The following is a 12193-nucleotide window of genomic DNA, read 5'->3' on the forward strand; positions in this document are numbered from 1 at the left end:
TGGACGCTTGGGTCCGCTAGGCCAACGCAGAAATCTTGAACACTGGACCACCGCTGCTTCGCCAGCGTTGCCCGGGCAGCGATTAAACATTGCACAAACTTCGGTGGAGCGGTTGTAAGCGTTTTACGAGCGGACACGGGGTTGCTGGAACGGTGTCGGGCATTGAAGCAGCTACCCTCGCCGAGCCAAAGCCTGCATATGCAGAACGCCGCTATACCAACCCTCACGTCACCGCTAAACCAACGCTCGCTACCACTAAACCAATGCTAAAGTAACGCCGGCTTCAGCGGTGCACCGCTAAGCCAACGCCCGTGTTTTCGATTTTTTTCCCATTTTGTGCGCGGTGACGAGCGTTGTCGAAATTCGGCCCCCCCTCCCTACCATTCAAGGAACGCTCCAGCAAAGTTCGGGCGGTGTGACCGGGCCCTCAGTTCAGACGTGTGACAAAAGAAAATAAAAATGAAATAAAACTTCAATTGTGCTGGAGTTGTATTCAGTCACAGCCTATAGGACTTCACAGTGCTGTGCAAACAAAAATAAATTGCAGTTGGACTTCAATAAAGACATTTAGTGTCATATCACAGTGCTACAGCATACTGAAATCTCACTTTACAAAAGTATTTTAGAACTGTAAAATGCATACCAAAACCAACTCAATCACACTCTACTTTTGAAATGAAACTTCCCGTTTAACAGACCTTTCTCCATCACTCACACCTACTCTTACTGATCAGTCCCCCCAGGATTCCGCGGGCCTTTTTTGTGATTGTTGCGGGCTAAAATGTCTGATGTTGCGGGGGGGTTTCCAAAAAATTGCGATGAAAGTTGCAGTGTTTTTTAGATTTTTGTTGCGATTACATTGCGGGAGGAAGTGAAAGTTGCGAGAAATTGTTGCAATTTTCTCTTTTTGTGATTAAAATTGAGTGATATGTTAAATATTAAGTTATTACTGAAAAACTATTGATTAAAAAAACAAAAACACTGAGAAATGGTCCTATAAACAACTTTACCAATATAAAAGATTACCAGGACTACAAAAATGCAGAAAAATAGGCTTTACTTATCCAAATGCACCTGTTGGTTCAAAAGTTAAAGTGCAGAGAACCTCACAGCACAACATGAAGTTACCTTAAAATATAATATAAATGCCTCAGCTTTCATGTATGAAAAAAAACTATTAATACTAGTACTGTGTGCAGGCAGTCTCTCCTGAAGACTAAATTAAACAATAATTATAAACTAATAAAATAAATGGCTCAGGCTTCATAGAAGAAGAAAAAAAACAATTTGAACAGAATCTCACAGTATGATGCTGAAGCTGCCTAAACAATGGAAAATAAAATACCATTTTGGCAAAAATGTTGGCATCCATTAATTTCTTGTATTAAGTAAAAAAAATAATGTAAAGTGCACACAGTCCTTCACTGTAAACATAACACACTTTCAGTAACAGAATTTAAGCCTACATAAACACTGACTCACACATGCAGTGTTGCCAGATACTGCTGACGTTTTCCAGCCCAAAATATGTTCAAAACCCGCCAAAATGCACTTGAAATCGCCCAATCTGGCAACACTGCGCGCATGCTGCTTCTCTTGAACGTATACACGGAAGTAAGGCGGAAGGTAGTTTGTCGACGTCACCTCAAGATGATGCCAACAATTGGTCAAATTTGCGGGAAAGTTCCGGTGATTGGATATAATTGCAACACCGCCCTGAATTCGCGGGGATTGGTTGAATTTGCGTTGAAGTTGCAAATCGCAACATCGTGAAATCCTGGAGGGTCTGATTGCAGCAGCGCGCGACAAGCCTCAACATGAACTATGGGTGACTCGCAGGGCCAAATTAGAATTTGCGTTAACGGCACTATTTTTTTTAATCACGATAAATTGAGATCGCGTTAATGCGTTATTATCGCGTTAACTTCGACAGCCCTAGATATAAATTACATTTTTGGAAAGGTATGATTAGGGCAATAAAAAAAGTGGACACCAACTGGAACTGTTACAAACTCACCTGGAAGAGGACCCAAGTTTATTTTGCCCTCACGTACAGTGAGGAGGAGGGTAAGTGAGGGCAAAAAAAAATACCCAAGGATCATGGTCAGTGAATAACCAGAAAAAGTAAAATATTGGAGTTTCCAAGTCTCCAAAACCACCATCAGATGCCACATCCAGTACAACAGATTATTTGGAAAGTGCCAAAAAAAGTATTTTCTGTCAGTTACCTACAAAAATAAGCGCCTGGAGTTTGCAAAATGCTGCTACAATTTTGACTGGAACCATGTGATGAAACAAAAATTGAGTTTTTTGGCAAAAAACATTCAAGGTGGGTTTGGTGTAAAAAAAAAAAGGATGGCTATAATGAAAAGAACCCGATCCCAACTGTAAAATATGGTGGAAGTTCTGTGATGTTTGTTTTGGGGCTGTTTTTCCTCCAAAGGCCCTGAAACTTTGTTAGGGTCCATAGCATCATGGACTGCATGAAATACTAGGACATTTTAAATCAAGATCTGTCTGCCTCTGAGAGGAAACTAAAACTGGGTCGTCATTGGATCTTCCAGCAGGAAGAAGCAATGATCCAAAGTGCGTATGTCTAAATCAACACAAAAATGAATCAAGCTTCTGCCCTGGCTATCTCAGTCCCCTGACCTGAACCCCAGTGAAAACCTGTGGGCTGAGCTGAAGAGGAGAGAGAGCACAAGAGAGGTTCGAACTTCGAGGACCCTGCATGATCTGGAGAGGTTGTGTAAAGAGGAATGGGCTCTGATGCCCTGCTCTGGATCTCCAACCTTATAAAATGTTATAGGAGAGACTCCGTGCTGTTTTACTGGCAAAGGAAGGTTGGACAGTTTATTAAATGCAGGGGTGCCAATAATAGTGGCCAGGGCTTTGAACCAGAATTTTTTTCCTATTGGTTCGTTCCGAACAGAAACGGAATTTTAACGTTTCCGGTTTTGGGTTCCACCATTAAATAGACGTTCCCGAACCGGTTAGAACAAAAAAATTTTGTTCCCGGAACGGTTAATTACGTTCCCTGTCAGCTGTTTAACAAATGGCTATAAAATTATGTCTCTGTCTCATCCAGCTTAAGCCAAATGTAGGCTAATTCTATTACAACCTTCATTAAATAAGACAAGAAATAATTCAAAACAATTATTATTTCAAATGTTGGTGATTTGGATTCTCAGTATGTCTTCCCATCTACACAAACAGAAAAAGTGCCAAAAATGAAAGAGAATTCGTTTAGTGTGTTACCAAAGGCTAGTCAGGCCCTATAGAGGGCTACCGCATGACGTCACCGCACCGCAAGATTTTGTTAGGCGCCATATTGGAAGACCAAGTACACATCTATGCAAGTACATACATACATAAAACAAACTACACCTGAAATGTAGCCAGGGCCGGTTCTGCCCTAATCTGGACCCGGGTGCAACATCGCGCAACCCCCCCCCCAAAAAAAAAAAAACACCAGTCTAAATCAGGACAACCATCACATAACTATAACTATAAACATTTTATATCAACTATTTTAACTAAATGGGCTATAATAAATAAGCCTGCAGGCAGCCAAGGCGGGCTGCCTCAGAAAAGTAACCATTCAATGACACAACTAAAAGCCTGCAGCCACGGCGGGCTGCCTTAAAAAGTAACTATTTGTCCTACCTTAAAACTCGTTTTGCATTTTCTGCCTCCTTTTTTGTATTTTCGACCCTCTGTTTATTTTCTTTCCTTTTCTGAAAACCCGATTTGTGTCCAGACATTTTGTTCTGCTACCAACGAACTAACTCGTCAGGTCTCGTCTCTCGAGCCCGCGATGATTCCCGTGGGAAGGGCAACAATTGATACAAGCATCCAGCCAGAGCAGGTCATGATATATTTTTTTACCATATTAACATGCCATTGTGTGTTATGCCTGATGTAAAGACTCTCGTCTCTGCGAGCCTACCACACAGATTTAATACTTGTCATTTTTAGGGCATACCTAACAACGTGTTTTCTTTCTCCCCCCCCCCCCCCCCCAATCTGTCCCTCTGAGTTACATGTTGATCCTGGGATTGAGATGCTGGCCTCTTCTGCCCCTCGGACCTGCTTGATCCATCCTGGTGCCCTGTGTCTGGTCGGAGTTTTATCGCCCCACTCCCGTGAAGGACGGCCCCATGAGGACAGTTGAGGGTTATACCTGTTAAAACTGTTAATATTATAGTCAGGCTGTCTGTTGTTGCCCAAATGAGGATGGGTTCCCTTTAGAGTCTGGTTCCTCTCGAGGTTTCTTCCTCATGTCGTCTGAGGGAGTTTTTCCTTGCCACCGTCGCCACAGGCTTGCTCATTGGGGATAGATTAGGGATAAAATTAGCTCATGTTTTAAGTCATTCAAATTCTGTAAAGCTGCTTTGCGACAATGTTTATTGTTAAAAGCGCTATACAAATAAACTTGATTTGATTTGATTTGATTTGATACATTTTTACAAACAGCCAATAGGGAGGTTGCATCGTTCAGGCTCTTCTTTGCTCAGACACTCAGTAATGCACTTACTCACTTATTATCACATGGAGACGTGATAGTAGTCCACCTTCCCGCTCTCTCCATTCAGTCAGCGAACGTCACACAGGAAGTGAACCCCAGCGGGTCATAGAAACTTGCGCAGGAGAAGAATGACTTTTTTTATTTGTAGGCTACGGAAACTTTGAGGAACGAAATAAAAACCGGTATTAACCGGTTACCATTATTTTTAATAAGCGTTTCTGTTCCGGAACATAAAAAATAATAAAGTTTCTGGTTTCGTTTCTGTTCCATGTGAAATAGAAAAAGTTCCCGGTTTTCGTTTTCGTTCCTTGAACCGGTTCAAAGCCCTGATAGTGGCACATGTGTTTTGTTGAAAATAATTATTTCTTGATGAGGGATTTGTTTGTTTGTTTTCAGAGTAAATTCATTTCAATTAAAGGTTGGATTTTTCTCATGGTTTTTTTTTTTCAGTGTGAGATGAAGCGACTTCACCAAATTGTGGATTTTTTCTAATCCTTTTTATTAATCTTTATTATAACTGTGGAAGGCAATGTAAATATATACAGATATTTCAGAGTATGATTTAATTATTATGTAAAAAATATGAAGAAGACAAGCAGAACACATACAAATCATGACAAAATATGAAAATGAAACATTTATTCAACTTTTTAAAAGGCTTCTATTCTGTTCCCCAGGATAAATTAGTATTATGTAATTTAAGTGAAAATTCAAGTGTGGGTTTGTTTGTTTGTTTGTTTGTTTGTTCATTTTATTTTACTGATTTTTCAACCATAATTAATTTAAATTCTAACAAACGTTGAATGATTTATATTTCCCGTGCAGGAAGTAAAATGCAATTCCTAACCCCAATCCAATCCAATCGCTTTTCATGCGCAAGTGCTTCTGAGTTTTATACCACAATGTTGTTCTCAGATTGTGCCAATCATTTGCCAAAATGTTTATTGAATGCATTTATGATGTGCGATTATCAGCAAAACACAAGCATTATTTTAATCTGTATGTTTTAACTGGATAACAGTGTCACTATTCTTGATGTGCAAGTGATGTCATGCTTATTTTCCAAACCGGAAGTCGGCCATGTTGGATGATAACAACAACCAAGATGGTGGCACTTCACATGTGAACTGGTGCAAGGCTTCATGATTTTCTTTTGATTTCATTGCCTTTGAAGAAAGACAATGCCTCCAGGGCTGTAACTACCATTGAGGACACCGAGGTCATGTCCTCGGCATTTTTTTCCCACGTTTTTTTTTTTTTTTTTCACTCAGAAATGTGAAATTAATATATGATGAAAATCACTTTGACTTTGATCGGTGGAAAATTCTAAATTCAGCTTGCATCCCCCTGTTCTCATTTGTTTGTCTAAAAATAAAGTCCACATAATCATTTTTAAACGAAGCTGAAATATCCAACATTGGAAACATTTCATATTAGGTAGCCTCACGATAGTCAGCTAAGCACCACGGGATATACAAGAGCTGAGAAGTGTTCTCAATAAGGTCCGACTCCGCAGCCAGTCAGTTTGTCAATTAGTCGTGGAATCTGAAAATTGACATAAGATGAAGAAGTCTACTACACTAAAACAAACCAAACTCAGCTTTGGAAAGTCAACAAGTGAGAGAAAAAGAAAGAGGGAAGAAGGTGAGTTAATTTTGCCAGTCACTGACAGTTATGTGCCGGAATGCTTATGATCATTAACAGTGCAATTTTAATTATCATTTCAAGCAACAACAGTCGAAGCCACTTAGCTAGATAGGATTTTCGTTTTCCAGGCGGCACAAACTCTTTTATTCTCTCTCGTCTCGATGTGATTTGGTGCGTTTCAGATCAGAAAAGGCTGGACAGTCGTGACCTGTTGTTTATGAAGTTACTGGGTGCTGACGAGACTTGAGCTATTTTGCTAACTTACCAGACTATAGGCTAACGTGAACCCAAGACACTATTGTTTTGATCATTGGTTGTATTTTCGAACGGAAATGAAAACGGGTAGCAAACTTATTATGTTCACATTTTATTTACAACATGATGTACCACCTCTGACTGCTTTCTGTCAATCATGAGCAGCCCAGCCGCGTTCACAGCTCCTCCTCCGATCACCAGCTGGAGATGAGCCTCCTCTCGGGAAGTCTTGTCCCGCCCCTCTTATTGACTCCCACCTCCAGTGAGGCTCAGTCTCCGAATGTAGCGTTTTAGTCGGTTTTGTCCAATAACCGTCTAGTATTTTGCTATTGAAAAGGGCAGATATTTTTTAAAAAAGCAATTGAAGTCCATTCAGGCTCGGCTAGATTGCGTTCTCTCTCTCTCTCTCACGCACGCAAAATACTTTTGTGATCGTGCAGTTTTGAAATTGTTAAAATAAACATGTTCACCTACATGTTCATCTTGTTGGGCTTGTGATTTTGACTCGTTTCCAAAATGTATGAAAAGTCACCATATTAGGACATTTTTTTTTTTTGGCAAATAAGATGTATCGCACTGTTTGACCTCGGTATTTGAAAAATCCTGGTTACGGCCCTGAATGCCTCCTTTGTGTACAGGATATAACTGTGTTAATAATACTACTCGTGACAAAGAGAAATGATTCTTCACAAAGAATTCCCAAAATAATTAAAAACAGTGACAAAACGGATGAAGAGCTTTCCAAAGAACGCCGTGGTTCAAAAACATACACCGTAAGGATTTAACTGAGGAAAAAGCTCATTTTACCTGCGTGTGTGTGTGTGTGTGTGGTGGCCGCTTTATATCTAGTAAGAGTTCATTGCTAATTAAAGCTACGTTTTTTTGCTGATTAAATTGAATTTTTGAGCTTTAGCACAAACACTCTGCTTCTCACCTTGCAGGAACACTGGCAAACCTACACAATAAAACAAATCCAGATTGGGCACCAAACTAAAATTAGGACGCAATAAGATCAAGATGAAAGACAACTTATCTCGTGGTATGAAGAAGCAACAGGATAAATGAAAGATCTGCCAAGAAAGCTAGATTACAAGCTACGCAAACTTTAGCAAGTTTGGATACACAAGAAGAACAATGTAGGTCAACTTTGCCTGGTGAGATATTAGCGATGCTGTTCCAGTAACCCAGTAACTTTGTTTTACTTATGCACTTTTTTTTTGTAGAATGAGATAGTTCATAATATCAGGGCATTCAATTTGTGGTAAAGAGGCTAAATTCACTGTTAGGATTTAGGATCAGACGCTTGCTGGCCGTGCTGTGAAAATTGTCCATGCAGCCACTCATCTAAGTTTCCAAATCTGTCATTGCTTACCTCTTGAATATTTTCTATTGTGAATATGATCATTAAAAAGCTTATTATTTCTGCTTTCCAAAGAAATGTATCTGGTTAAGATTTGTTCAGTACTTTGGGAGTAATGACAGTTTGAAGTCGGTACAACAGAGTAAAAACTCTGCTCGCGTGACGTCGGGAAACTCATCTCATTATCTCTAGCCGCTTTATCCTTCTACAGGGTCGCAGGCAAGCTGGAGCCTATCCCAGCTGACTACGGGCGAAAGGCGGGGTACACCCTGGACAAGTCGCCAGGTCATCACAGGGCTGACACATAGACACAGACAACCATTCACACTCACATTCACACCTACGGTCAATTTAGAGTCGCCAGTTAACCTAACCTGCATGTCTTTGGACTGTGGGGGAAACCGGAGCACCCGGAGGAAACCCACGCGGACACGGGGAGAACATGCAAACTCCACACAGAAAGGCCCTCGCCGGCCCCGGGGCTCGAACCCAGGACCTTCTTGCTGTGAGGCGACAGCGCTAACCACTACACCACCGTGCCGACGTCGGGAAACTGCCGTTGATTTTCTTTTTGAGTCATGGGAAAGCGGTCAGGCGCTTTCTTGCTCTTCTGATCGGTTTCCGACTGGATTACTCGTGAATATCAATCAGATAACTTTTATAGGGATGTTCTCTCGCTCTCATCGTTTCTGATGAAGGATTCAGCAAAATTTTCCGTCTGCTAGTTTTGATGTTATGATTCACGGGAGACTTTGAAGTGAGTTTTCATAGCTTTACCTACTTATTTTTTTTCAAATCAAAATGATTCATGTAAATAAATCACTATTTTAGAATACAACCCCGATTCCAAAAAAGTTGGGACAAAGTACAAATTGTAAATAAAAACGGAATGCAATGATGTGGAAGTTTCAAAATCCCATATTTTATTCAGAATAGAACATAGATGACATATCAAATGTTTAAACTGAGAAAATGTATAATTTAAAGAGAAAAATTAGGTGATTTTAAATTTCATGACAACACATCTCAAAAAAGTTGGGACAAGGCCATGTTTCCCACTGTGAGACATCCCCTTTTCTCTTTACAACAGTCTGTAAACGTCTGGGGACTGAGGAGACAAGTTGCTCAAGTTTAGGGATAGGAATGTTAACCCATTCTTGTCTAATGTAGGATTCTAGTTGCTCAACTGTCTTAGGTCTTTTTTGTCGTATCTTCCGTTTTATGATGCGCCAAATGTTTTCTATGGGTGAAAGATCTGGACTGCAGGCTGGCCAGTTCAGTACCCAGACCCTTCTTCTACGCAGCCATGATGCTGTAATTGATGCAGTATGTGGTTTGGCATTGTCATGTTGGAAAATGCAAGGTCTTCCCTGAAAGAGACGTCGTCTGGATGGGAGCATATGTTGCTCTAGAACCTGGATAGCATTGATGATGTCTTTCCAGATGTGTAAGCTGCCCATGCCACATGCACTAATGCAACCCCATACCATCAGCGATGCAGGCTTCTGAACTGAGTGCTGATAACAACTTGGGTCGTCCTTCTCCTCTTTAGTCCGAATGACACGGCGTCCCTGATTTCCATAAAGAACTTCAAATTTTGATTCGTCTGACCACAGAACAGTTTTCCACTTTGCCACAGTCCATTTTAAATGAGCCTTGGCCCAGAGAAGACGTCTGCGCTTCTGGATCATGTTTAGATACGGCTTCTTCTTTGAACTATAGAGTTTTAGCTGGCAACGGCGGATGGCACGGTGAATTATGTTCACAGATAATGTTCTCTGGAAATATTCCTGAGCCCATTTTGTGATTTCCAATACAGAAGCATGCCTGTATGTGATGCAGTGCCATCTAAGGGCCCGAAGATCACGGGCACCCAGTATGGTTTTCCGGCCTTGACCCTTACGCACATTCTTCCAGATTCTCTGAATCTTTTGATGATATTATGCACTGTAGATGATGATATGTTCAAACTCTTTGCAATTTTACACTGTCGAACTCCTTTCTGATATTGCTCCACTATTTGTCGGTGCAGAATTAGGGGGATCGGTGATCCTCTTCCCATCTTTACTTCTGAGAGCCGCTGCCACTCCAAGATGCTCTTTTTATACCCAGTCATGTTAATGACCTATTGCCAATTGACCTAATGAGTTGCAATTTGGTCCTCCAGCTGTTCCTTTTTTGTACCTTTAACTTTTCCAGCCTCTTATTGCCCCTGTCCCAACTTTTTTGAGATGTGTTGCTGTCATGAAATTTCAAATAAGCTAATATTTGGCATGAAATTTCAAAATGTCTCATTTTCGACATTTGATATGTTGTCTATGTTCTATTGTGAATACAATATCAGTTTTTGAGATATGTAAATTATTGCATTCCATTTTTATTTACAATTTGTACTTTGTCCCAACTTTTTTGGAATCGGGGTTGTATAACTCAAGTTGTTTTGATGAAAAATATTGGAGTTCTTAGTGGCCAGAATGATCTTTTAAAAAACCCAAAGTCGGAAACGTGAGTGTCAATTTCAGTTCGGTTAATGTGAACTGTTTATTGGATGTGGATCAGACAGTTTTTTCGAGGTTTGCCTTGAAAGCTGTGAATATCAATCGAAATAATCATTTATATTCTTTCATATAAACACTAGTAGGCCCTACTTTTGAGAAATACAAAGCCTACAGAGCACAAAGAGGGGATTAGAAATAATCTTTTCTTACTTTTTTATTCAGTGTACCGATTTAGCGGTTTTACCTAATTAGCATAATTAATACTAATTAAATGCTAATTTGCGTAATTTGTTTTTACTAATTTTTTTAACTTTGTATTCGGTATACAACCATCTATGTGCTGCCAATTTCCATGTAAATATATTGAAAAATAGAAAAGTTATTAAGAAAAAACATTTGATCTCATTGGTTAATGAGGCCCATTTTGGACCATGTGATCCTCATACAGAACATTACGGCCGTTTTCTAAAAGTTAAGCCGTTTTTTCAATCTTTGATTTGTAATATCTCAAGAACAGATAAACATTTAATTCTACATTCAATTCTGAATTCAATGAGAGCAATTTCAAGCAATCTGGAATGAATTTGAGTTTTCACCTGATATGCCTACCTCTGTATAATCAGGTGCCTTAAGGTATACAAATCAAAGCCACAAATTTAAACTTTTTCTCTGAATCTGGACTTGTCAGAGGACTCCAGAGAATCTTATTTCAATATTTCAAGAAAGTCAGAGATGGATTGCAGTTATTGTTCGCACGAGACACAGCCTTCTGGATTTGTACATCATCCAACATTGTGACGGATGCATACATCACACTATTTCGTCGCGTTGTTGCGCACAAAGAATTAACGTAGCACTGCTTTAATATCAACACTAACGTAACATTTATATTCAACTTTTTACTCCACATTTATTTCTGGTTTGTTTTTGTTTTTTCCCATCAGGTAGTTCACCTGTTTTCTTGATTTTTAATAAACTGTTTTTCTGTTTATTATTACTGTTAATATAGTATGTTGAGTAAAGGCGTCTGAATCCTGAAATACATTTCCTGTAATGTTTAAATGTTATTATTGTGGAGTAAATCAACATCAAGTGACAATACAATACTCAGCTGTGTCTGAAATCACTCACTTGTTTTCACTCCCTATTCACTATCTAGGGAATTCTATATAGAGGACTATATAGTGAGCTCATTGGTAAAATAAAATTAAATAAATAAATAAAATTTTCGGACACTACTCCATCGCACCGTTATTTACGTCATTACTATCGCACAATTAAAATGTGCCAGATCAGTCAGCTGGTGGGTTTTCAAAATAATAAACACACACTTGCATGTATTTTTTTGATAAATCCATATTATACTGAGTGTATTTCCCACATTAATAAATACAAGGTATTTTGTTTCTGCTGCATCTTTCAGTTCTTTTAAATCAAGGCTGAATACTTTCTTTCTTCTTCGCCACTGCCTTTTATCAAATCAAATTTTAATAAAAAGGTTTTTGATTAATTCCTCGCTCTGCACTCTAACTTTTATTCTTGTATTTTATGTCTTATTCTAGCTTATTTTAGCGTATTTTCTTTCCTCTTACTATTTTTATTTGTACTCGAATGTCTGTTTATGATGTGTTTCTTCCTCCGTCCGTTCACCCCAACACACTTTTTTTTCCTTTCAGCATGACCACAGTGCATGATGGGATATATTGCTTGGTTAGTGCCCATCGGTTGTACACTACTTTACTTTTCATGATGCATTGTGGGATACTCTGAGTGCACTATACAGGGTGTAATAATTCCAACTATTGAGGTTTTTCACCTGACATCACAGGGTCACGTGACGCCCCGGTGTCCGCCATTTTGAAGGTCAAGCTACATACTAACGCTGCAGACAGAGAGGGAGAACCA

This window comes from Neoarius graeffei, chromosome 14 (assembly GCF_027579695.1).
Source record: "Neoarius graeffei isolate fNeoGra1 chromosome 14, fNeoGra1.pri, whole genome shotgun sequence".
Classification (NCBI taxonomy): Eukaryota; Metazoa; Chordata; class Actinopteri; order Siluriformes; family Ariidae; genus Neoarius; species Neoarius graeffei.